Source organism: Lissotriton helveticus, chromosome 6 (assembly GCF_964261635.1).
Source record: "Lissotriton helveticus chromosome 6, aLisHel1.1, whole genome shotgun sequence".
NCBI lineage: Eukaryota > Metazoa > Chordata > Amphibia > Caudata > Salamandridae > Lissotriton > Lissotriton helveticus.
Genome location: NC_136067.1, coordinates 1,513,781,683 through 1,513,808,010, shown reverse-complemented (window position 1 = coordinate 1,513,808,010; position 26,328 = coordinate 1,513,781,683).

Below are 26,328 nucleotides of genomic sequence, written 5' to 3'. Positions count from 1 at the left end.
AAGTCTAGCTTACCAACACTGCGATCAGCTGGATAAAACACAGTGGCCGGCAAGGAAGCCGGGTCTGCAAACAAACGCTCTAGAATCACATGGGGTATATCAGGATTCCCGTGTATCCACGTATGTAGGTGCGCTGCCTGGGCAACTCTGTAGTATTTCTCCAAGTCTGGTGCTCCCAGCCCTCCCATCTCGTAGGGAAGTATTAAAACTTTCCACTGGACTCTGGGCTGTTTACCGCCCCAGGCAAGTTTAACTAAAACCTGCGTCAGGTTTTTGAAAAAGGCCTTGGATAGGACCACCGGGATAGTATTAAACAGGAATAGGAATCGAGGTAATACCACCATCTTCATGATGGCAATTCTTCCCATTAAGGACACGGGTAGCTTACACCATGCATCCACATCCTCGACCAACTTCATAAATGCAACCCCATAATTTTCCCGTATCAAAACGTCGGGGTCCGTATGGAGCTGAATTCCTAAATACCGGACTGGGTTCGTTGTCCACTGTAACGGGTATTCCACATCAAGTTCTGATGTCACGGGTGTTAATGGAAATGCAACCGATTTGTGCCAGTTCACCTTCAGCCCTGAGAGGGCCCCAAATCTCACCACCTCTCTGAGCACTGAGGAGAGGTTCGTTTCCGGGTCCCGGACATATAACAACGTGTCATCCGCGTATGTAGAGATACCAATTTGGTATGTTGGAAAGTTTATTCCCTCGAACCTATGGTATTCCCTAATTGCGCACGCCAGCGGTTCTGCCACCAGTGCATACAGTAAGGGCGAAAGAGGGCAGCCCTGCCTAGTTCCTCTACTAATCTCAAAAGCTTCCGTAACACGATCCCCCATTCGCAGTCTCGCTGTGGGTTTGTAGTATAGTGCCCCTATCATCTGCAAAAAGGGTTCCCCCAGTCCCAGTTTTCGAAGCACTCTCAGCATGAAGGGCCACTCCACAGAGTCGAAAGCCTTCTCCATGTTGAGGAAAATTGCCAACGCTTTGTTCTCCTGCCTTACATGTTGCATGGTCCCTAGCACTGTACGGATATTATAAGTGAGGTTTCTGGCAGGTATAAATCCCGCTTGCTCCGGTGCAACCATTCCTGGGATGAGCAACGCAAGGCGCGTGGCCAATACTTTCGCGTACAATTTAGCATCTACATTTATCAGAGAAAGCGGCCTATAAGAGCTACAGGCATTCGAAGGCTTCCCTGGCTTCAGTATTGTGATAAGGAGTGCCTCCCTCATAGATCTAGGCATTCTACCTTCCATACAGATATCAGAGTAGATAGATGTGGAACTAGTTTATCTTTAAAGGCCTTATAAAAACCCACCGTCAGGCCATCCGCTCCCGGCGCGCTACCAGATCGCATCCCTTCCAGCGCCTCCATAATCTCATCTTTTTGTATGGGCATCATTAAGAATTCTCTTTGGGAGTCAGTCAGCAGGGGCATTTTAATGTAGCTAAGGTAGTCATCTATTTCCTCTTCCACTCGAGAGGATCTGGACCTGTAGAGTCCAGTATAGTAGTCTCGGAATTCCTCGAGTATTGCCTGCCCCTGGTTTGTCTAAGTAGTCAGAGTGGCACCTATCCAAGTGGGGGGGAAACCTGTTCTACAACTGGTTTTGCTGGGGGGTTCCAAATTTTTCTAGATGCATGTCAGGGGAGTGCCGAGAGCTCTGGCCAAGGGAAGAAAGATTCTGCCATACTGGACTATGGCAGGTCAGAGCACTGTGCGATTGTTAATGGACAAACCACCAGGAACGATGTCAAAGTGGGCAGGATAGGATTTCCCCTGGAACTTTTTCCCTATTGGTAAGGAGTTCACCACCACCCACAAGCTAGTGCCAGGCATAAAAGTGACACACCTGGATACGTTTTCAAAACATCTCTTGACCTGTAGAAAGCAGACAGATAATTGCCCCTGCCAGACCCTCACTTCAGAAATAGGACAGCACCTTCTATAACCCACGGCGACAGAGATCGCTCGGGCTTGATCTGCTTCCACTTGTACTGAGCACTGAAGAGTGGTCTCCAAGAGCTAGTAGGCTAGCCTCTTATTAAGCTTCAGGTAGACACAAGCTGCAAAAAGCCCAAGAAACTGCTGAGCCCAGTTGACCACTTCCAACTGGATTTGCAATGGATACTACTGGTGGCTTCAGAGAGAATGAGCCCTAAGCCCCAAGTCTTTCCCAAAAGGTCCTTCACCCTTGGCTGGTATTAGAATGTACTACTCCAATCTCAAAATTGAAGGACTAGACACTAAGAACTTAGGTCAAAATTTTTCCTAAAAACAACACAGAGGCTCATGCCGGGATGCCGAGATGCCGCTGAAGTCACAGTCACTTTCAATGACCCGCCGGTATGATTCACCTGGCCAGATGACCCGCACAGAGTTTCTTGCTTTGACAACAACTGCTCAGTCTCCTCGCAAATGCGAATGGACTCCACTGAGGACAATGTGGAAACTGCATCTGACAGGTGGTGAGACCTTTTTGGATTCAGATTCTGGACTCTACCCACACTGAGTTTTCCATGTCAACAACGGTCTCCCTGTGTATCCCGGCAACATGAAGTTCTGACCAGCAACTAGCTCCTTGAGTCAACAACAACCAGCACACGTTCCATGCAATAGAGCAGTCCGATCAAGGATTAGGACTGCATCAGGCCACCTTCAACAAACCATTCTAGCCTGAAGCATGACCTGCCGACGACACCTTCGAGGAACATTTTTGTACAAGAAAAGGACTAACTCAGATGGTAAACTTTTCACTGAGATGACTCTGCTCTCTGTATCTGATGTGTGATCCATTATGGTTAGCTTAACTTTTGACTTTAAACTGGTCTAGCACATCAAGAAACCCACGGATGTCACACTAGAAACATCTAAAACTTTGACAACTTCATAACTCTGATTCCCAAAATCTGATGTTTGTCATTTTGGTGACTATTTGCTCCTTTTACTCTATTTTTATAAATTGGAGTGGTATTTTTGTTGTGTTTTGTTGTCTACATTGTAACTGGTTTGATACTGAGAAATGATTTACACATTTCATCTATTTCTAAGCCTGTCTGCTCTGTACTACAGCTACCAAAGGATGGGCCCAACTGGACCTAGTAAGGAATAGTGCCATTATTGCTTGATATGTATTATGATCCACTTCAACTAATAATCCACTTTGGTTGCGACGCTGAGAGTTAGGTGTGTGAGATGGTGAGACGCAGATGTGCTGCCGCTCCCACGCACTGAGGCTGCTGAAACCGATGCAACCAAAGCAAGCTGTGGCCTGCGACCGGAGATGCCTGGTGAGGCCTGTTACAACCCTTGCAAACCTAAACAGGCAGCCCCAGTTGGATTGCTGCTCGTAGGACCACACTGCAGAGAAGATCCCACCCAGGAGGACCTGGAGCTCCCAAATCACTTCTTCATCTTTCACCCAGAAGACATCCCTCAACGCTAAGTTGGTGAGGCGGCAAGGCAGGAACTCAAGGTTAATACTCAAGTCAGTGGTCAGATAGCGGTTCTGACAGGTTGAGTGTCTGCAGAAAGGGCCCCACCTAGGTTTGCAATGCTCCCTGGTAAAAATATGTTTTGCGGTGCAACTGGAGGTGGGTATCGGGGGTGTGGGAAGGGCTTTAGCTCTCTGTCCGAGGGTTGCGCCTGTGGTGAGGGAAGGGGCCCGGCTAGATCAGTGGTGCAGCTTACTCCCCACTGTTTGCTCCCCTATACCTGCTCATTGTACAGTTTAACATACTCGGCTTGCCATATGGGATACAAACTGCATACAAATTGTTTACTGCATAGGAACTTGTGTAGTGCCAAATGACGAGCCGAATAGCACTGATAAACAATCCATGGCACTGCTCCTGTAATATTGCACACTGCATGACTGCGATTGATATAAGCGGTGTTTGAAGAAGTGCATCACTGGAAAAGTGACCTACGGTGACCTAAAATTCACCCCTATATGCAAGACCAGTAAGACCAATAAGACCAGTAAAGGGGTTAACAAGCAAAGAATCAGAGGGGCAGGTGCCATCTAGTCTATTGATGTTATCACCCCACGCTACCATGTCAATTGAAAGTACGTAGAAAGTGTATTCTACCTAAGCGGCAGGGCAGCAATGAGGTCTGGGAAGATTTAGATGGCATTGAATTCCCACTGAGCGCAAACCGTGGTGCACACAAGCTTCTAAATGTAATGGTGTGCCTGAAGGTCCTTCACAGTGAGCACTAAATGATGGGCCTCCCCTATTTTCATCTGCAGCAGCTGAGCCAGCCTAGAATTCCAAACAAATTAAACTCTCCATAAAATCTGATGGACACAATACTGTCACTTAACAAAGAGGTCAATGTTTTACAAGCCCCACTGCAGCCTTGCAGCACTTCCAAAAGTGAATAGCACACAGAGGCCATTTAAGGTACTTCAGCGCCAAGGATAGCCCCAGAAATCAAAAGAAAATCATCCTCTTAGTGGGAGGAATGGGCAATAAGAAGTGTAAAAATTAGAGTACAACTGTCCACCTCATTGAAAAAACAATCCTGTGCATCTAGCGCTACCTGTGGCAATATCAGACCTGGGGTACACTCAGGAACCCTTGGTGAACAGGTTGGTGGGATGAGGAGTGCATCCGCAAGCAATAATTTCAAAAAGCACAAACTCTGCTACTGTCATGTGGCCCATTGAAAAGATGGAGTTTTTAGTAAAAGCCAAGGTGCATCACATTCCATTACTACTAGCATTTCCATTGGAGCACACTAGCAATCCACCTGAAGAAGCGATAATTAGGCGGCGACTTCCAACAAATGCACCCATCTAACAAACCCCTCAACGATTTCAGCCAGCTAAGTGGCAGACTGGCTCCCCTTGCTACATCACTTCCCTCTACCTGGGAAACTACTCCCCAGTTACACAAAAGAAGCCTGACAAATACAACTTGAACACAATGGAACCCCTTTTGGATGGAGAAACGGGGACATTGGAGGTTCTGCTAAACTCCTTCCAAGGTGCAGTGGATACAATAACATAACTCTTGACTTCCAGGTTGATTTACTTAATACCCTGACAATTTATGTCAGCGTTATTGATACTAAAACAGGGGACTTAACTTGATCCAGTAAGCACAAGCAGGTGGATTTGAAGAGAACAGGGGTGAAGGTTCACAAAGTACCTTATTGAGGTTAAACTGTCGGAAAGGGATCACATGAGAAAACCGTCAGATGGCCTGCCCACCTCCTTAACTACCTCTTCAAAGAACCCCAGGCCAATAAGACAATAGCTCAGTTAACAACCCAGCCATGGGCAAAAGGTAAGAGGAAGTCGCCCACTATTAGCCGACTAGTCAGAGTTGGAGACCCCAACAGATCTCCCCAGCCCTTAACAGCCGTACATGAGTGAAAGTGTGTGAAACAGAGAACTAGTGAAGCCAGAGAAGCCAGCGAGTGACTGCAGGGGGTAGGTGGTGAGTGAGGGGACTTGGTAGGGTGGTTGGTTGGGGCACTACATTGGGTTGAGCCCGGCCACATGGAAACGGCCACACTTGGTTGGCGTGCAGCTTGTGTAGCTGTGTAGTTGGTGTTTGCTCCACCCAACTCCCACACCCCCCTCCACCCACACCTACGGCCGGGATTATAGTCAGACAAAGGAACAGTCCAAGGTGTATCTGGTGTGTTGCCATGGTGGGGCAGGTGGTGCTACATGATATGGTACATCCCTTTTGCTATTATAACCATATCCTGTCCATTCCACTCTGCAATTTTTATTTGACCTCATTTTGTTATTTTACAAGTAGCATTCTACAGAAAGGACACCAAGGAACTACATTGAACTCTAGCAGGTTAATCAATGACTAACTCAACCTAATTAGATAATCATTGCACATTAGTGATCGGTGCTCCTCTATTTGCAAGATGCAATAACAATTAGGAGTGGGTGTACTAAGGGAGATCAGGTAATTTTGAGGTGCTCTCTGATTGTGTATAGCAAGCTAATTATGTTTCTAACCAAGGGCAAAAGGAGGCCCCAGGGATAGCGAAACACACCACTGACCGAGGCCCAAGAGCTTGATGTATGTATGTATGTATGTATGTATGTATAAACCATTTTATAGCGCGCTCCGTTACTTGAGAGTATCCTGGCGCGATAAGGGAAAAACAGAAAACAGAACAGCAGGAGGGCATTTTAAATTGTACTCATGAATAAGTGTGTTTTTAGATTTTTCTTAAATAGGGCCACAGTTTGCGTAGAACGCAAGTGGAGAGGGAGAGCGTTCCAAGCCCGAGCCACGGTCACAGAGATCGATTGACCGCCGAGCCTGGCTCATTTAAAACGGGGAAGAGACAATTTGAACAGAGTGGATGATCTAAGGGTACGAGCGGGGGTATAGCAAGTGAATCTCTTTCTTAGATAGTGGGGGCCTTGATCATGGATAGCTCTGAACGCAAGCACCAGAGACTTGAACAGAATGCGCTGCGCAACAGGAAGCCAATGGAGGGTGCGCATCTCAGTGTGTACACTCTTCCATCTAGGGATGTTAAGTAGCAGACGGACAGCCGCATTCTGAATGATTTGCAAGCGTTTCACCAGGTAGGCCGGAATGCCACTGAACAGTGCATTCGCGTAGTCCAGCCTTGCCAGTATGAGAGCCCGAGCAACTGTCTCCTTAGCCTCCCTAGGGAGCAGTGGGAAAAATTTGCGGAGCATTCTCAGCGTGGCAAAGCAGGTGCCTGTCAATTTTTTAATATGGTCCTCAAATCTAAGATCCTCTGCAAACCAGATGCCAAGGTTTTTTGCCGGTCTCCCCATCTCTTTCGGGCTAGGAATGTTGGGGGGCCACAATGTGTTCTTAAACGAGGAGGGAAAGGAACCATAAAAAAGCACCTCGGATTTGTCCTCATTGCATTTCAGCTGGGCCTGGGTAAGCCAGCGAAATACAGAGGACAAACACAGATGCACTGCCGATACATCCAGATTGTTGTCTGGCCAGGTAAACAGCAGTTGGGTGTCATCTGCATACCCTATAATCTTAGCCCCATACTGTTCCGCTAGATAAACCAGGGGGGTGATGTAAACATTAAACAGTAGGGGACTAAGAGTGGATCCCTGGGGGACCCCCGTGAGAAGTGGTTTGGGCTCAGATGCATATGGGGGCATCCAAACCTGCTGAGACCTGTCGGAAAGGAAAGAAGACAGCCAGGCCAGCACAACTCCCCCAATACCAATAGCAGACAGCCTGGCGAGGAGAAGCTCATAGGGAACGGTATCGAACGCGGCAGAGAGGTCCAATAAAATTAGGACCGCTCTGCCGCCTCCGTCTAGACAGTCCCGAATCGCCTCAGTCATCTCCACCAGTGCTGTCTCAGTGCTATATGCGGCCCTGAAGCCCGATTGGGCAGGGTGGAGGGCATTGGAGGTTTCCTCGAAGTTCTCCAATTGTTGAAAAAACACTTTCTCACAGATTTTCGTGAGTGCTGGCAAAAGGGATATGGGACGATAGTTCCCGGGGACCGTAGCGTCCAGTCCTGGTTTTTTCAGGAGCGGCAAGAGTTTGGCTCGTTTCCAGCCTAGAGGCACCTCACCTGAGGCCAGGGAGAGATTCACTATCTGCGTGATCTCGGTGCAGACCGTTTCTGCCACTTCCGAAAGCACACGGGCTGGGCACGGATCGGCGGGAGAGCCAGATTTCAGGGATTGAAGGAGAGGCAGAATAACGCACTCACCAACTTGCACAAAGTTCGAAAGCTGTTGTCCAGAACCAGGACATAGTGTGGAACACATGTCGGCCACTGAGCCGTCAGCGGGCAAAGCCGCTAGTAGGTCCTGCTGGATCTTCGCTATTTTGCTGATGAAAAAGGTGGATAGATCCTCGCACCATTGCGCAGAGGATGGGAGAGTAGCTGCATCAGCAACCGGCGTGACAATGCTTTTGACAATAGCGAAGATCTCTCTGCTATTGTTATCTGCTTTCACAATACGCCCTGCGTAATAGTTCCCTTTCACTACCTTAATGGCTGCATAATAGTCCTTTTGTGCAAAACGTAGGGCGGATTTAGCCTCAGAACTATACCTAAGCCTCCACACTCGTTCTAATTTTTTGCAGCCAAGTTTCATCACCCTCAACTCAGGAGAGAACCAGGGTTGAGAGGGAGAGCGTCGTGATCTGGACACAGTAGTGTGTTTCGTGGAAGCGGAAGCCGCCTGCCGCACCCACTCGTTGAACTCGCAGACCGCCTCATCCAGAAGCATCATAGATTTAGGGCGCGCTCTGGACAGGGCCTGTCTGAACGCGGGCAAATTGATCTTTTGAGTGTGACATATGGGGGGTGTAAAACCAGATTCCGCCATTACCCACGCGAACCTGACCAGATCGTGGTCAGACCAGGTTGTTTTTTCCACGGTCACAGACTGAATTGGAAAATTAGAGCAAACCAGGTCAAGCAGATGACCTCCCGCATGAGTCGGAGCAGTAACCCATTGCTTGAGCTGAGCCAGGCTAAGAATTTCACCGAGCCTACGGGCTTCCGGTGAATCAGGAGCATCAACGTGAATATTTAGGTCGCCGACCAAAAGAAACTTTGGAAAACTTAAGGCCCGCGGCACTATATATTCTTCTAGGGATTCAAGAAAATGATTAGCCTGGCCCGGAGGCCTGTAAATCAGGGAACCACCTAAGGTGAAATGGGGGGAAATTATTATGGAGAAGTGAAGGACCTCGCCGCCAGCATCCGCAGTCGGTGGCTCAGAAGCGAAGCGCCACCCATCCCTAAAAATAACGGCTAATCCACCCCCTCTCCCCAGTGGTCTGTCTACCCTAGCAATCTTAAAGCCCCTAGGGACAGCAAGTTCCACGCTCGGAGCGGATGTGCTGGTCATCCACGTCTCCGTGACGAACAGCACATACGCCTGGCCATCCACCAGTAGTTCAAAGACATCTGCAGTATGTCTCACCAAAGATCTGGCATTAATCAGACCCGCCCTAATGGTTGTAGCATCGGCGTTACTGACTGAGCGTGGGGGTAATGCAGGTTGGGGGAGAAAGCCACAATTGGGGCACTTAACCCAAGCACAGTCTGGGTCTGCACGTACACACGGCAGTCCTTTACTGGGGGAGGCAAGTTTCATGAGATCGTTACGAGAATACTTGCGTTTCCCAGAGCTGGCCATCCCTGAAGGTAGCCGGGCAGAGTAGCAGGCCCAGGGCCCATCCGGGGCACGGACGGGCACAGACGGGCCCTCCTTTGGCGCTCCTTCGGCGCGCAGACGGCGCGCCCGCTGCGCGCGACCGCTGCGCGCCCTATGGGATATCATTATTTATCGCCCAAGCCCCTCCCCGAGCTGGACCGCTACCTCCCGCCCAGCCAGGGACCGGGCCTCACTAAAGATGGCGCCGCCCGACCTGGCCCTCCACTACAATCGGCACAGAGCAGCCGCGATGGAACAGGGCACAGGGGAACCGGGAATCCAGCACAAGAGTTTAAAACGGGTGCAATTAATTAAAAAACAGACATCACAATTCTCAATCAATTGAATGTAGAAAACAGATAAATTTTTTAAATTGCGCTTAAAACTGCAGTGCAGAAAAGCGAGTGGGCAGAAGAGTGAATCTCGCAGTCTGCCCGTCTTTCCCCAGCGGAATTTCAAAGTGCTGCCACCACCATGATCAACCACGAGGGTCTGGGAGCAAAGGATCTATTTATCGCCCAAGCCCCTCCCCGAGCTGGACCGCTACCTCCCGCCCAGCCAGGGACCGGGCCTCACTAAAGATGGCGCCGCCCGACCTGGCCCTCCACTACAATCGGCACAGAGCAGCCGCGGTGGAACAGGGCACAGGGGAACCGGGAAAACAGCACAAGAGTTTAAAACGGGTGCAATTAATTAAAAAACAGACATCACAATTCTCAATCAATTGAATGTAGAAAACAGATTAATTTTTAAAATTGCGCTAAAAACTGCAGTGTAGAAAAGCGAGTGTGCAGAAGAGTGAATCTCGCAGTCTGCCCGTCTTTCCCCAGCGGAATTTCAAAGTGCTGCCACCACCGTGATCAACCACGAGGGTCTGGGAGCAAAGGATCTATTTATCGCCCAAGCCCCTCCCCGAGCTGGACCGCTACCTCCCGCCCAGCCAGGGACCGGGCCTCACTAAAGATGGCGCCGCCCGACCTGGCCCTCCACTACAATCGGCACAGAGCAGCCGCGGTGGAACAGGGCACAGGGGAACCGGGAAAACAGCACAAGAGTTTAAAACGGGTGCAATTAATTAAAAAACAGACATCACAATTCTCAATCAATTGAATGTAGAAAACAGATTAATTTTTAAAATTGCGCTAAAAACTGCAGTGCAGAAAAGCGAGTGGGCAGAAGAGTGAATCTCGCAGTCTGCCCGTCTTTCCCCAGCGGAATTTCAAAGTGCTGCCACCACCATGATCAACCACGAGGGTCTGGGAGCAAAGGATCTATTTATCGCCCAAGCCCCTCCCCGAGCTGGACCGCTACCTCCCGCCCAGCCAGGGACCGGGCCTCACTAAAGATGGCGCCGCCCGACCTGGCCCTCCACTACAATCGGCACAGAGCAGCCGCGGTGGAACAGGGCACAGGGGAACCGGGAAAACAGCACAAGAGTTTAAAACGGGTGCAATTAATTAAAAAACAGACATCACAATTCTCAATCAATTGAATGTAGAAAACAGATTAATTTTTTAAATTGCGCTAAAAACTGCAGTGCAGAAAAGCGAGTGGGCAGAAGAGTGAATCTCGCAGTCTGCCCGTCTTTCCCCAGCGGAATTTCAAAGTGCTGCCACCACCATGATCAACCACGAGGGTCTGGGAGCAAAGGATCTATTTATCGCCCAAGCCCCTCCCCGAGCTGGACCGCTACCTCCCGCCCAGCCAGGGACCGGGCCTCACTAAAGATGGCGCCACCCGACCTGGCCCTCCACTACAATCGGCACAGAGCAGCCGCGGTGGAACAGGGCACAGGGGAACCGGGAAAACAGCACAAGAGTTTAAAACGGGTGCAATTAATTAAAAAACAGACATCACAATTCTCAATCAATTGAATGTAGAAAACAGATTAATTTTTAAAATTGCGCTAAAAACTGCAGTGCAGAAAAGCGAGTGGGCAGAAGAGTGAATCTCGCAGTCTGCCCGTCTTTCCCCAGCAGAATTTCAAAGTGCTGCCACCACCATGATCAACCACCATGTGAAAGCCCCAGTAGAGTCCTATGCTGTTCCCAAACTTATAACAAGCTTTTTTCAGACGATTAGCAAGGAACCAACATCTGCCTTAAATGCTCACACTGGCATAGCCAGCACGAGCCAGGATAGAACTTGCAAAGTATCCAAAGTCCACTGACGACATTACAAAGTAAGGTGAATGCTATACTTGGCGATGGAGATGCAGAGGAAGGTGAAAGATGAGAGGAAAGGAGGATCACTGACAAAGGGGAAGGTGCTGGCAAAGCTGAGTTGAGTGATCAACATGGTGCTGAGATGATTTGCTAGGGTTGCTTTGATCATGTAAATTGCTTACTGCCCACATGGCTGAGAGAGGAGAGCAGAGTGCTGAGACGCTTAATTGCCATGCTTGTGCTTTAAGGAAGACCAATATTAAAGGCAAGCTTCTGGACATCCATTCTCCCAAAGGCAGCACCTTAGAGTGTGCAACTCATGAAATCTACACGGATTGCTCAGGTCATGGACCTCGAGGAGAAGAGTCCCTGACTGCCAATTCTCCAATTTTCCTCAATTACACCTTACCTGATCTACTGGCCTTACCTATAAATTTGGTTGATAACAGGGGGACAATTGATCTAGAGACTGGTTACATTAAAGGGGGTGTAGCATTTAGCGAGGGGTCTAGAGAGTAAGACGAGCTCGATAAGTGCCTTGCAGAAAATAGCAGGAACTCTATTGAGAGAGCACAATCAGAACACCTGATCTATTTGATATTATGGATAATAGTTATACGAGTAATGTCAATCCTGGGAGCCCCTCTTATAAGTCAGAAGGTCACCAAGAATTCAGCATCTCCGAAGCGATAAATGCCTTGCATAAGGTATTGCCATCTATACTCCTGATGGAGCAAGGTTGCACACGTAAAGTGACTTGCTTGTATTCAGCCCTCTCAAAAATAATATTAATGTACTAACTAATATGTTTTGTCATATTAATATTGCATTACATGACATTTTAGGTATCTAGTGGGAAGCTTGTCAATGGGCTTTTACTAACTATAATCCACTTGCATTAAAATGGCTGCTGCTACGCAGGATTTTTCTATTGCGCATGTGTTTGTCACACTCACGTGACATGCTTGGTGGGAAAACTTTTGCTTCTGCGCACTAGAACTAAGATGGCTGTTCTGTGTACTAACGTGCAAGAAACTTGCATCGCTGCTTTGCTAAGTTGTTTGAATGTGCTTAACATTTAATGCAATAGTTTAAATAAAATAATGGGAATAGAGTAGAAAGAAGTGGAATACAGTGCATTCATTTTATTCAGTGTCTCTAAAACTGTTTCTTTTCTATTCTTGCATGTATCGTATTTGGGCCTAAATGTACTTCTGAACTCCATCTTTGGAGAGACGGTGCCTGTGCAAAAGAAACCCTGAGCTACTGAAGCTGTGGCATTGAACCCATGCCAATCTGACATGGATAGCAAGAACTATGAGAAGAGTGAACTCATCACCCTGCCAGAGGAAGCTGCAATTGAATAATTTGTTTGAATGTCTTATTATTACATTTCACTACTGGGCGGAATAAAAGTACATGGGAAGATAAAGTCATGGGAGGGAACATTTGAATACATGATTGACAAGTTACCTCATATCAATATGGTGTGATGCCTACTCCTCGTTCTTTGTCCAATAAAATTGTGGGATTCACACATTTGCAAAATTTGGGGGTGGTACACGGACCTGGAAAATAGTATAACTAGGGTAGGCTTAGCTAGTTAGATTGTCCGACTTGTCCGAATAGCTGACCTGTCACTGACCCAACGCACTCAATAGGTGATCGAAAGCAGAGTTGCTGGTGGAGCACTCTGTCAGAAGATTCGATAACCCAATCAGGGTTCTGGGAAGGAGTTCGATGACCCCATTGGGGTTCGACTATTATCTGCAGAGAGGGTTTACAATGCTGGTGTTTGAATTTTAGCTGTGGGTGCCGGTCTTAGCCTGTGGTGGTCCTGCCCTGATCCAATTTGGTCCGTAACCTGTCCTGATTCTGGTCTGCACCTGTTCTTTCCTGCTGGCACCTGCACTTTGGGATTCTTATTCTTTATCTTATCCCGTGGCCAGGGTTGGTCACCATACCATTCTAGGTAACTATAAAGTGTAGGTTTGTCATTGTACTGTTTATTGTACTGTTTCCCCTTTTCTCTTTACCCACCCTTTGTCGAATTACTTAATGATATTTCTCTCAAAATTATTGCATATATTGTTCTTGATCTTCAACGTTCTAAATAGAATAAGAAATTATTGATTTCATGGCTTCAAATATTTAAAAGATTTTTCTTAGATAAAGAATTAAAAAAAATTCCGAGTTTGTGGTTATTTACAAAATGCTGAATGTTATTTTACTGCCTATTTCTTGCTAACTTCCTTGATCCTTTAGGACTATAGGTATTGATGACTTGGATTGGTAAGACAAATGGTATAGATCTTGAATGGAAACATTTTAAATTGATTCAGTGTAGGTTTACCTGTTTTAATATATATATAAACATATGGGCCCAAGGTGAGTATGTTGAACGGGTGAGCCCGCGCTCTATCACTCCTAATGCTGGAGAAATACTTAGGAGGATCAGATCACATAGCTTCCCTACTGACGTCAATATAGCTTGCTGTATTATCACTTAAACAAAGCATGGACGTAGACACTCAGACGATTAGTTGTGGTGAAACGCAGGACCAAAAACAAGTGCAGAATACAGTAAATTCCTAACTAAAGTACCTTCAGCCAAGAATGTTTAAAAGAATGAGGAAGAAGAGAGAAGCTTTGGCAGCAGTTGCACGAGGCCCAACAATCCAAGGGCAGAAGAAAGTGGAAATATAAAGAAGAGTCAGACTAACCCACGGCCTACCAAAGCAGAGATGAACAATCAAGCAATCAATCAATCAATCAATCATTTGTAGAACACGCTTCTTACCCGTGAGGGTCTCAAGGCGCTGAGGGGGGGGGGGTGCTGCTACTGCTCGAACAGACAGGTCTTGAGAAGTTTCCTAAAGGTGAGCAGGTCCTGGGTCTGACGCAGGTGGATGGGGAGGGTGTTCTATGTCTTGGTGGCAAGGTGGGAGAAAGATCACCTGCCGGTGGTCGTTCGGTGTATGCGTGGAACAGGGGCGAGGGTGAGGTCCGAGGACCAAAACTGGCAGTTTGGGGAGTAGAAGGAGAGTCGTTTGTTGAGGTGTGTTGGTCCGGTGTTGTTAAGAGCTTCGTGAGCATGGTGGAGGAGCTTGAAGGTGATCCGCTTGTTGACGGGGAGCCAATGCAGGTCTCTCAGATGGGCTGTGATGTGGCTGTGGTGGGGGATGTCAAGGATGAGGCGTACGGAGGCATTCTATATGCGTTGTAGTCATTTCTGGAGATTGGCCGTGGTTCCCGCAGAGAGTGCGTTGCCGTAGTCCAGCCTGCTGCTGACGAGGGCCTGGGTGACCGTCCTTCTGGTTCAGGTGGGGATCCATCTGTAGATCTTGCGAGCATGCAGAGGGTGTTGAAGCAGGAAGAGGAGATGGCATTGACTTGCTGGGTCATTGACAGTGATGAGTCCAGGATGAACCCCAGGTTGGTGCATGGTTGGTTGGAGTCGGTGCAGCTCCTCACAAAGCCGGTCACCAGGAGTCGTCCCAGGCAGAGGGGGTGGAGCCAAGGATGAGGACCTCCATCTTGACAGATTTCAGTTTCAGGCGACTTCATTTCTTTGTGGAGGTTGGTTTTGGCAGTGGTGGGGTCGTTGGTTAGGGAGAGGTTCAGATGGGTGTCATCGACGTATGAGACGAAGTAGAGGTTGTGTGATCGGACAATGTTGTAGACTTTGAAAAGGGTCGGGCTGAGGGATGATCCTAGGGGTATGCCGCAGGTGATCTTGGTGGCTTCGGATCGGAATGGAGGGAGGTAAACTATCTGCGTTCTGCCGGTGAGGAAGGAGGTGATCCAGTCCAGGACTCCATCGCGGATTCCTGCTTCCTGGAGGTGTGTGCGTAGGGTGTGGTGGCAGACGGTGTTGAAGGCAGCTGAGAGGTCCAGGAGGATGAGAGCCGAAGTTTTGCCGTTGTCCAGCATGGCCCTGATGTCGTCGGTGGCGGCGATGAGGGCGGTATCGGTGCTGTGGTTGCTGCGGAATCCAGATTGGGACGAGTCCAGGGTGTTGTTCTCCTCGAGGAAGCAGGTCAGTTGCCTGTTGACAATCTTCTCGATTACTTTTGCCGGGAATGGAAGCAGGGAGATGGGCCGGAAGTTCTTGAGGTCCTTTGGGTCTGCCTTGGGTTTCTAGAGTAGGGCCTTGATCTCAGCATGTTTCCAGTCCCCTGGGAAGGTGGCAGTTTTGAAGGACCTATTGATGATCTTCTGGAGTTGGGGGGTTGATGATGGAGCTCGCTTTATTGAAGACATGGTGAGGGCAGGGGTCTGATGGTGAGCCAGAATGGATGGTCTTCATGATTTTGATGGTGGTGTTGTCTTCGACATAGTCCCAGGAGAGCAGGGGGCCGTGAGGCTGGAGGGCGGTGAGTGTGGGGTGTCGGTGGCTGTCGGGTGGGTCTGGGTGTTGAAGCTGTCATGGATGTCTGCGATCTTGCGGTGGAAGAAGGTGGCTAGGGAGTCGCAGAGGTCTTGCGACGGCGGGATGTCGGAGCTGGAGCTGGGGTTGGTGAGTTCCTTCACGATATTGAAGAGCTCCTTGCTGTTGTGTATGTTGTTGTTGATGCATTCGTTGAAGGAGGTCCTTTTGGCGGCTCAAATGATTTGGTGGTGCTTGCGGCTGGCATTTATGAGGGTAGTGTGGTTGTCCAGTGTCCGCTTGTGGCGCCATTTCTTCTCGAGTCTGCGGCAGTTCTGCTTGGATGCCTGGAGGTCGGTGGTGAACCAGATTGCCCTCCTTTCCGCGCGTTTGTTAGAGGGTTTCTTGATGAGGGTGAGAGTGTTGGCGCAGTTGTGAATCCAGCGTCTGTAGTTGCGAGCGGCTGTGTTGGTGGGATCGGTTGGGGGGTCTCGGCAAGGGTGGTAATTAGCTGGTTTTCTGTGACCTTGTTCCAGCTGTGGTGTGAGATTTGTTACGTGTGGTTGTGCGTGGTGCGTTTCTCGAAGGAGAAGTGGATGCAGCGGTGGTCGGTCCAATGGATTTCGGTGGTGTGGCTGAAGGTGACGTGGTTGCTTGCTGAAAATATGGGGTCGAGCGTGTGTCCGGCGGAGAGGGTGGGTGTCGTGACAAGCTGTTTGAGTCCGAGGTTGTCAAGCTTGTCGAGCAGGGCAGTGGAGTTGCTGTTATTGGCATTCTCAAGGTGGAAGTTCAGATCTCCGAGGAGGCTGTAGTCAGTGGAGGCAAGGGCGTGCGTGCTAATGACTTCGGCGATGGTGTCGCTGAATTGTGGTCTGGGTCTGGGGGTCTGTAAACAAGGGTTCCTCTGAGGTTTGTGTTGGGATTGATGTGGATCTGGAAGTGCAGGTGTTCGGCGGTATTGAGGGTGTCTACGGTGCTTATCGAGAATCTGAGGGTATTCCTGTGGATGATGGAGATTCCTCCTCCTGGTCTGTTGGTGTGGTCCCTGCGGGTGAACTTGTAGCCCTCCGGGATGGCTATGGAAACGTTGGGCGCAAAGGAGGGGTTCAACCAGGTCTCCATCAGGTAGGCAATGTTCAGGGAGGATGAGTCGAGTAGATCCCAGAGTTTGATGGTGTGCCTGTGTACGGAGTGGGTGTTCAGTAGTATGCACCTGAGATGGTTGCGGCCTGCCTTGGTGGGGGGGTTAGGACGTGCAGGTGTTCGCTGACTGGTGAACCTGCTGCTTTGGCAGGTGAAGGGTACATGGGTGAGCTTAGGGGTGGCCTGGAAGCAGATGGTTGATTGGCCAAGGTTGAGTTTGTGGATGATGTTGGCGTTGTAGCGGCATCTGCCGTCATGGTGCTTGTGGGGGCCAAGAGATCTGGCGCTGGGCGTGGTCCAGGCACGGACGGATGCAATCGGGCTTGCCTAAGGCGCGCTAGCGGCGTGACCGTGCAGCGGTCGGCATAATGTAAGGGAGGGTGGAGGGAGGAGGAGCTGGGAGGCGGGCGGTGGGGGAGGGGTCGACGGCAGTGGGAAAAACAGAGGGAAGACGATGGGGAGCAGCAGCAGCCCACAGCAAGGCTGTGGGGGAAAAGTAAAATAGAAAAATAACAATAGCCCAATTAACAGTAGTACGAATTTAGGTAAAACAAGTCCAATACTAAAGTTATTTAAAAAGGAGTAATCCCCAAGCACCTGAAAGGAGACCTGTATCAGGGTAGCCTTGAACCCTGCAATGGAGAGGGGCTGGCTGGCTTAAAAAAACAGAGCAGAGCACCGTGGAGCTGCCGGGGAGTGTGTGCCTTAGAGCAACGTTGGAGTATTCACACGCGCTCCCATGCAGTGGTCGGCATAATGTAGGGGCGGGGGGAGGGATGAGGAGTTAGGAGGTGGGAGCGGGGCATAGGGGGAGGGGTCAGCAGCAGCGGGAAAAACAGAGGGAATATGAAGGGGAGCAGCAGCAGCCCTCAGCAAGGCTATGGGGGAAAAGTAAAATAGAAAAATAAAAATAGCCCAATTAACAGCAGTACGAATTTAAGGAAAACAAGTCCAATACTAGAGTTATTAGGTCTCGCTGGTGTTGCGGCGCGAAGCGCTGCCGACAACGAGACTTATAGTCACCTTGCTAGGTCCCAAGGGAACCAGAGCTGTGCACGAGCCGATCCAGACCTGGGCACGAGCCGACTCAGGTCTGTGAACGCGCGGGAATGCCAACGTGCACGTTCACGGCGTCACGCTCCTGTCCTCCCGCGTCTCTTCCGAGGCGCGCTCCAGGCCGACTTGCGGTGTGCGTGCTCCAGCGATTCTGTGGCCGGAGGTAGGTAAGTGAGGGCCAGGGGGATTTGTTTGCTTGTTTTTTGTGAACTTGCCTACCGTTAATCAGGTGGATTAACAGTCCGGGAGACAAGAACTTATCTAAGTCGCACCAAATGAGACAGTGTCTTACTTGAAGCAACAGCTTACCTTTCGGAACGTAAAAAAGACAGTTTCTAGTGCCTCATGTTTTTTCCCTGCTTCCGGCGTTAGGCGCTTCGGTCGCCGTGCAGCCCTGACAGACCTCTCTGGTCCTGGCCCTTGTTCTGGGGGCTGCGCGCAGACCTCTCCCTCGCCAGGCAGGTGTTCCCGGGCACACACCGGCCCGTGAGCAGCTGAAGGGACGCAGCCGGCACCTCCAGACAATGCTCCTGTGTGCCGCTTCCGAGGCAGTGTCACCAGGGAGTACCCCCCCTCACCCCTCGGGTGCCTGTAGGTGGCATGGGGGCCCCTGCCACTCAAGGCGCTAGCACCGGTGCAGCGGCAGCTACCGCCGAGCCCGAATCGAGAGAAGCATTAATGCAAACAAGAGTGGACAGACCTTCTGGTCTCGAGGGGAACTGGGGGTCTCACAAAGTGTCCGGCTGGCCAGGGTCCTGTCCCTCACACCCAGACCATGCCATCCTCACAGAGGCGCTGGGCTGCTTTACTCCTGTAATTCGGATCAGTTTAAAAATAATTCTGCTTACAACCTACCATGTTCCTTCGCTAGATAACATCCCAGGACACCTCAGTGCAGGGTATATAGGGTGACCAGAATTTTAAAGCCAAAAAGGTACCTTATACTTTGCATCCAAAAAATAGCACGGATGGCGGCACTGTAAGCGACCAGCACGGGCAGGCGACGTTTACGGGTGGATTTTTGCTCCAGCAGTTCTTCCTCTCTTTCCATTCTCACTCCGCTTCGAGACCCTTTTTGGATGTACATTTTGCAGTTCACCTGCTTTATCACCACTGCGCCCAGTCACTGGCCTGATAGAGTACGTTGTAAACTGCCAACGCAGGCTGGTTGAAGCCGTTATTCATGTGCCCATGAATTTCCTCATAGTTTGTTGCAATGGACCCCCCACAGATCTGTTCGACAGTTTGGAATCAGGAAATGTATTGCCACACAATGATATGGAGAGTTGCAATGAAGCAACGTACAAGGACGTGTATTAGCACACGAACAACAATACAACGTAAACTTAAGGGCGCAGAAAGGCAGAAACGACAACTGCCGTGGCCAGGACACACTTTAGCACTGTTAGCGGTTGTGCTGGTGTGCGCCGCGACGTGGCGGAGTGCCACGTCCCAGCGGCTGGGATAGTGTACCAGGAGATATATTTCCAGTAAGAAAAGAATGTTACCGAACAGGTACTGTGCTGAGAAAATGTATCTACCTTCAAATGAACACTGCTAGGCTCCAACGGCCTTTTTGTGCCTTGACTTGAATATTCGGATGAGTGTGCATTCACTTTTATCAAACAAGACAGCAAAACCTCGTTTAGCCAAGGGCTCCAATATTGTAATATATTATACAAACCCTCTAAGGTTTCTCGCACAAGCGGATCGCATGCCATTATATGTACCTTTGTCCTGGACCTTGTCAAAGTACAGCTAGGTTCAAACTACACAAGTACCACACTTGTCTCCAAGAGATTGTTTGTACTCGTGCAGCATGAAACGGTAGCAGAGACATCCATCTCATCCTCCAAGCTGTCACTTGAGCCCCCAGAAGAGCACCAGCAAGACTCAAAGCACTGGAGTGTGTCAACATGGAAGGTGACTGACTCTGCCCCAGCCTCCATAAGACTTTGACAATGTACAGCGATCCACTGGCCAGGTTCACGCCAGGTTCACGCTCTATAAATACTACATACATACATATATACATGCGAGGATTAGTTCACTGGGGAAACACTTCTAAATGTTTGAAACTTTTCTTCTCATAAATGAGGAAACTTTGAACTCACATCTGTAGCAGATGTTTTGAGTTAGTCGCTATTGATCCGATTGCTTAAAATCTGGTGTGAGACATTTTCCCAAGGACGTTCGTGGTCACCGTTACTGAGCAGCCTTCTTGCTTACCACTGATGAGCAAGGACATGGGTCCTATTATACGGCTCATTTTTAGGTCTCCCCTAAAACAACACATGCCTGTTCTGTTGCAAGACATATTGTTAACTTACAGTGAGCTTAAAGCCTGACCATTCCTTATTATTTGTTGACCTAATGGTCACCCTCGTTTGCTTGCTTCGTATTTATCAGGTTCTGTGGGATTTCCTTCCTTTTCTTTTGCTTGTCCCTCCTCTGGAGCACAGATGCATTACTTATGTCCTTTCACTGCTCATTTTTCAGGTGCTACGTTTTTCTTTTTGTTTAGGCACTCTATGAGAGTGCATGTGTTTTCTTACCATCTCCCTCGTGTACTTCTTTCTCCCACAGTGTTCCTCTATCTTCCACTCCCTGAGTTGTCTTTTTGCTTCGTCCCTACTACTTACCCCTATCGTTTTTGATTCCCTACCACTGCTACATCTGTTTATTCCACTGCTCACCCTCCATTGTCCGTTTGCTTCCCTAGCCCCTCCTCCCCACCCTCAGTTTTCCTTGTTTCCACATCTCTGCCACGTCCGGACTGGCCGCAGCGAGCATTGAGTGTTTCCCCGGTGGGCCGCTAGGGTAGGGGCCGGTTTTGACCCTCTGGGTGGCCATTTTTAGGTCTCGCCTGTCAATGCGCATGCGCATTGAGCGGAGCGAGACTATAGGGGCTTAAACAGACTTTAACGAGACTGGCGATTTGATGCAGTGCATGTGCGGTTTTAGCTCAATGCGCAAGCGCAATGAGTTAAAATGCGCGTGCACAGCATCTAATCGCCAGTCTTCACCATCTGTCCCCCCCCCAGCCGCCAGCACCTCCCCTCTCTCTCACGGCCGCCAGGCCGTGTTATTTTGCTCGCATTTCACACAGCCTTGCTCGCATTTCTCCTCCCCCTCCCAGCCGCCAGCACCTCCCCTCTCTCTCACTGCTGCCAGGCCGTGTTATTTTTTCAGCCTCCCCCTTTTTTTTAAAACTTGTTAGTAACAGTCTGCACGGTCCCCGAGGGCTCCAGACACACTGCAGTGCTGGGCTCATTATCGCCCCACCCCTGGCCTCATCCTTCAATGAATATGGAGGCCACCCGCTTTAATTTGGTTACGCAGATCAGCGTAGCACACAGTGCTCTCTCTTTACATGTATCGGCGTTGCATTCTTAAACTGCTGGTCCACAACAATTGGGACATGTTCTCCCCCCTTCAAATTGGTAGAGAATGGAAACTTTGAACAACACAATGGGAGCAGTGTTTTATTCCTCTAAAGAGACTAAAATAGGTTTGCTGTACATTATTTTAAGGCTGCGCACCTTTTAATTACTCTCCAGCAGCCCTCACGCTCAGCTGCCACTCACTTCTCTTCCCTGTTGCCTCCTCCTCCTCCTCTCCTCTTATTACAAGGAACGCACCTTTTAACAACACACATATAAACAGGGAGTGCCCTATTTCCCTGTGGGTTGCCCTCCCTCCACCACCACTCAATTTGCATGTCATCTTTCATTGTATTATGACCAGGTTCCAGTACGTTCAGGTAGCCATGTTGTTCCTGCTTACATTTGACATGCTATATTTTAACAGCAGTCTACTCGTTTTCTCTTTACATGCATCGGCGTCGGATTGTTCCACTGCCCGCACACAACAGTTGGGACATGCTCTTCTCCCCTCCACATGGGCAGAGAGTGCGAAATTTGAACCACACAATGGGAGTGGTGTTTCATTTCTTGCCAGTGACTAAAATAGGCTTCTAAAGTTATCGTTCCTCGGAAGTTGTGAAAGCCGAGGATGTACCATCATTCGTCCACTTTAACAGCCCAATTCTGCATTGTTTCTCTACTCCAAACTGCATTATGCAGATAAATCAATATGCTGCTTTGCTTTTGCTGGGCTCATTATCGCCCCACCCCTGACCTCATCCTTCAATGAATATGGAGGCCACCCGCTTTAATTTGGTTACGCAGATCAGCTGTCTGCCTTCTTCCGTCTTCCCTCTCCTCTCGTTTCCTTCACTTTCTCCCCTCTCTGTTTCTATCGTCCATCTCTCTCGCTCGCCGTCACTCTTCCTTTTCTGTCACTCTTGCATGTTGCATTACAAATGCTATAGGTGTCACATTTGCAAAAGTTATAACTATTGGCATTGTAAATGACAAAGCTATTAATTTAAAAAAACAGCACATAAATAAAATAAATGTCATTTATAAGACCAATAGTTCAAACTTTCCTAATGCGAGACCTATTGCATTTCCAATGCTTGTTTAAAAAGGAGTAATCACTAAGCGCCGGAAAGGAGACCTGTATCAGGGTGGTCTTGAACCCTGCAATGGAGAGGGGTTGGCTGGCTTCAAAAATGCAGCAGAGCACCGTGGAGCTGCCGGGGAAAGTGTGCCTTAGACCGAAGCGCATAAAGATTCAGCCTGTGGCAAGGAGATGAGCGATAACTAGCAAAAGCAATGTGCACTTTTTTTATAGACGGACTCGGGTGTAGATACCTTGACTGATAAAACATCCGGCAGGAGTGAGCAGGAAGACTTTCTTTTGTGATTTCTTCTGTGATTGAAAGCATACAGTGGTGTAGCTAGAGCCTTTGCCACCCGGGGTGGTCCCTGAGCTTGCCGCCCAGGGACGGCCGGTACAGGTAAGAGTGGGGAGTCGACAGACGACGACAAGACAAAGATAAAATGTAAAAAAAGAAAACCACTTACCTTGAACTAACTGAAATTGCTCACCATACGGGAAGTGCCGCTGACCCAATAAAGTGCTGCCCACCCCCCTAGCTACGCCACTGCAAGCATATCAAGTTTTCCTTCAGAGCAGTAACTTTGTGTCAAATGAAACACTCCTATTTAATGGACATGTGCATACTGTTTGCTGTGGTTTGACAGGTCTGTTCTCCCTTTTCCCTGCTCAAAACTATCTCTCCAGGGCCGAAAGAAAACCAGTGCCTACAGACTCACACAGGATATTTGGGATAAAGCAAGATTGACCCTACCCCACCCCCCATTGATGCAGCTCCCCGATTGGAGAGTCCTCACCACCATAGATTACGGATAGCTATGGGAGATGGACAACTGAGTGTGGGAGATGGACAGCTGAGTGTGGAAGATGGACAACTGAGTGTAAGGGAGTCAAGTCCATAGGGCACCAAAGTGCTCATAGAGGTTCTCCACCAGGTCAAGCATAATCTTCATCTCCACCTCATGGGGCATATTACCCCATATTATAACGATTAGCGATATTTATCGCTAACTAGGCTTAGCAACTAATTTTTTATCGCTAAGCATCGCCGGAAATTAGTACTGAGATAACGTGCTATTAGCAACGTTTATCTCCAAAGCGATACATTTTCCGGCGATAGCGTGAATATCGCTGAGAATACAGCGATATTCACGCATTAGCGACAAAATGCTCTTAGCCATGTTATCCACCTCCCATTGGATAACATGGCTAAGAACTGGTCAGAGCAGGCGTTAGTTTTTGGCGATAGCGGGAATATTTCAATCGCTACGCCTGCCTTGCTAATAGGCGATATCAACGTTAGCGACTGCTTTCAGTCGCTAACAGGTTGGGGACGCCCACTTTGCATGTCATTAGCGATAAATATCGCTGACATGCAAAGCGGGACCCAAACCGCTCACTATCGCCTAAAGCTGTCGCTAACTGCTCTTAGCGACAGCTTGCTAATAGAGCGATAGAATTATCGCCACTTAGCGGCCGCTAGAGCAGCGATAATTGCCTATCGCCCTGCTTGGTAATATGCCCCCATCTTTGTCGACAGCCGCTCCGACAATATCACGCCCAGGATTGAGACACCCATGGTTGTTCACCTATTCATCAGGCACATGCTGTAGTCAAAGGCGCCCAGTAACCACTGGCTGCTTCATCACCCAGAGAACATGATGACAAACAACCTTTAGAAATGTAGGGGCATATTATCAAGGCTGGCGTTACAATTATCGCCGCTTTAGCGGCAGGAAACTGCCGTTAAAGCGGCGATAATGGGCTTGATTATATGCCCTTGAGAATTCCAATAGAAGCCCAGGTTCTGGTGTTAACCTGGGCATCTTAGGGAATTCACAAGGGCGTTTTATCAAGCCCATTATCGCCGCTTTAGCGGCAGTTTCCTGCCGCTAAAGCGGCGATAATGTTAACGTCAGCCTTGATAATATGTCCCTCAGTCAATTGGCCGGAAATAACTCATGTGTTATCAGCTCCGTAAAGCACGCACAAAGTGTGCTGGACAATGCCAGAGACAACATGGGTCGTGCACAAGCTTTGACTCTGCTAGTCATTTTAAGACCCTTTTGATGCCACTGAGGAACTGTAATCAACTTTCTCCTAGTTACTGCACACAAAAGTCCGCGATTTACATACTTCCGTGCAATCACCTGCCAGCCACCTTTGCCGCTGCAGCCCACTGCTGTCTTTTCATCAGTTTAGATATTGTGCGCTAGGGCAAATAATGACAGAATATCTAGCTAAAGAAGGGGTGCTTAATCAGCAATCAAGATTCAATTTGTTTTAATTTTAGCAGGTGTTTGCGAGGTACATTGATGGCAGAGATAATATGAACCGCTTTCATTAGCTCTCTTGTTTTTGTGCTTGAACATTTAAGAGACAGATGTTCGGAGGTGAGCTGATCAGAATATTAAGTCCCCAGAGGTTGGTTTCCATAGAGCTCCGCATTCCTTTCTGAATCTCCCCCATGTCACCCTGAGCTGTTAGGTGCAGCCGTGCAAGTGCTCGCAATGACAAACTGCAGAGCCGCTCCAGCTCAACCCAGGATCTAAATGAGAGACTAATTCTCTCCACAAAATACTTCATTCTCATAATCTGCAATTAATTCCTGATCCCTGGATCAGATTCTTTACACCAGGAGGAGGTATTTTCACAGAATATGCTTCTTTCAGGAAGGCTCTGTGTAGTTTTTTGGCATGAGAGGAGAAGAGTTTATGCAACAGAAAACGAGAGCATACAGCAATATAAAGGAAAATGGCAAATTGTTGTTTTGGTATCTAAAATAACTAAAAGTTAAATGTATATAGGATGTGTTGCCAAAGGCCAAGAATGATGCTGTGCCAGAAATAAATGGGCACTTATGGAAAATGGAAACAAATAAGATTTCCCTCATTAAATCAACTGTTTGTTTCAATGATTCTTTCTTTACAGGCATCTGAAATTATTTACCATTGCTATGAGAGACAGAGAGCGGGAGGGAGAGAGAGAGGAATGTTCATTCAATATGTCAACATTTTTTTTATAGCTGAATTGTTTTATAATAGAACATGAAACGCTGGTCAGTAGTATGTCTACAGTAGTGCTGATCACGTTCTTCGTCAACTAGATATAATTTAATCAGCAACAGATGGCTAGAACCTAGAAGCATGAGGAACGTAAAGGAAATACCCATTGAAAACGGCAAGGTGAGGCTCGCGCGGATGGGAGAAACCAAGCGCGTCCCGTGGGGAGGGTGGGAGTGCTTCATTTGAGCAGGTGCTTTCAGGTGCTCAGCACCGGCACTTCTTTCACTGGGCCGGGGCTACAATTTCTGACCCTGCAGGTGGTGGTCTCAATATTCATTGTTCAAATTAAAAATAAAAAGAATAACATACATTGCATGGTGACTGGCTGGTAAATGTTCATAGACAGACCAGCATACGCCTGTCAAGGCAGGCATGATTGTGTATCACCACGTTAGTGATGATGTCATCACGCCGATCACAAATCCAAGAAGTAATCGACAAACTACTCCCCAAGTCTGCTGCACCCTGCCACTGCCTAAGCCTAAGCCTCCAATTGGCTAATTGTAGCTGGGGGCTGGCTCATGACGGAGTTCATGAAAGGCAGCTACAAGAGCGCATTTGGAACTTGGGGGTGAGGGCTCTTGAGGAAGAATAAACAAAAGTAAGTGTGGACTTTCCACTTGCTGTATAGCCAGAGCTGCGCAGCCAGAGAGGCATTTCCTGCAGACCTGCATTGCTGCTGTCCTCAACATGGTCGATGCAGCTGTAGACCAACACAACTTTTGTGCACCATTGCGTCACCTGTAAAATCTGTGCGCTGCAGCGCAGCATGGTAATTGCTGAGCATGCGTGAGTCCAGTAGGCACCACAGACATACTTACCGGCATAGGCAGCATTAAGGTTGGGGACAATGACTATGCTGTAGCAGGAAGGGTAACAGCAAG